This window comes from Toxorhynchites rutilus, chromosome 3 (assembly GCF_029784135.1).
Source record: "Toxorhynchites rutilus septentrionalis strain SRP chromosome 3, ASM2978413v1, whole genome shotgun sequence".
NCBI classification, from domain to species: domain Eukaryota; kingdom Metazoa; phylum Arthropoda; class Insecta; order Diptera; family Culicidae; genus Toxorhynchites; species Toxorhynchites rutilus.
Window position 1 is genome coordinate 184,942,551 of NC_073746.1, and position 1,298 is coordinate 184,943,848.

Consider the following 1,298-nt stretch of genomic DNA (forward strand, 5'->3'; position numbering starts at 1 on the left):
ACTCGCTAGCTAAGGTGGGCGCTTCAGAAGGCACACTTTTTGAAAGGCAAATTGCTTATAACGAATTTTTTCACATTCCTCGTCAGGACACACTCGTTAGTAGGCAGCGCATGTGGAGTGAAGATGAGTTCGGTCGCTGGTTACACACGATTATCCCTAAGGTTTCGACGAGAGCTTGGTTTAAGGGATTGAACGTAGGTCGTGATTTCATTCGCGTGATATCCAGGCTTATGTCCAATCACTACAACCTAAACGCGCATCTCTATCGCATTGGGCTCGCAGCAAACAATCTTTGTGATTGTGGCGATGGCTACCACGACATCGAGCATGTTGGGTGCCCATTTCTATTTTAGGGTGGTCCGAAAAATCATCACTTTTTCCTTTAAAAATCTTTTTTCAAAAAATCATAACATTTGAACCACTGAACCGATTTAGATGACCTTTGTTAGATAACCTTTTATTAAAAAATACTGAACTTGCAAAAATATGTATTGCCACCAGCTTCGAAAGTGTATTGTTAGTTTTAGTTCGATTGGATCACACTTTTGTTGTTGTTTGAATTTGTCTTCTACAAGTTTGCGTTTGATTGGTTGAATATTTGCTCTATCCTTGCGATGTTTGGGTAAAAAAATAATTAAACAAAAGTATTCTCTCGTGGCAATACAATGATTAATTCACTAATGCGTGCTTAAGAGCTTGAACATTCAAACATAAGACTTAACAACTTCATAACAATTTACGCGCTTCCAGGTGTTGATGCTTTGCTACATTTCAATCATATTCGTGTCAAGCAACGAAAGTTTTCTATCGGCCATAATTAGCGTGCATGACGCGGAAGGGTGGAGAAAAAATTGACTGCGCTAGTGCTAGGTGCTTTGGAAAACAAACTATCCAACGCAAGCACGGTCCTATTCCCTTTTCGGAAGAGCCACCGCCTGTCTATTGTGGTGTCACGTGTGTAGGAATTCCAGGCCACGCTTTCGACATCGGCGTGATGAAAAAAATGAATATTAACAATGTTCAATTAAACACAAAACAATGCGGCACTGAAAGCCATCAAAACCAGCAGACTGCTCGAGGGTTGGTATTCGTTGATTCCGTGATATTTATCGCTGGCGAAAGAACCGATGCTCCATACACCTCATGGAGTGTGTCGCAGTTATGACAGATTTTTAGGTTTGCCGTTCGAATTGCTTTGCGGTAAATTATGCAGCCTAGTTTTGCGGTATTCCATGTTGTGTTGATGTCGAGCCGCTTTCTAATGTTAAATATGTCACGATTCGTTACTATTCCTAGAA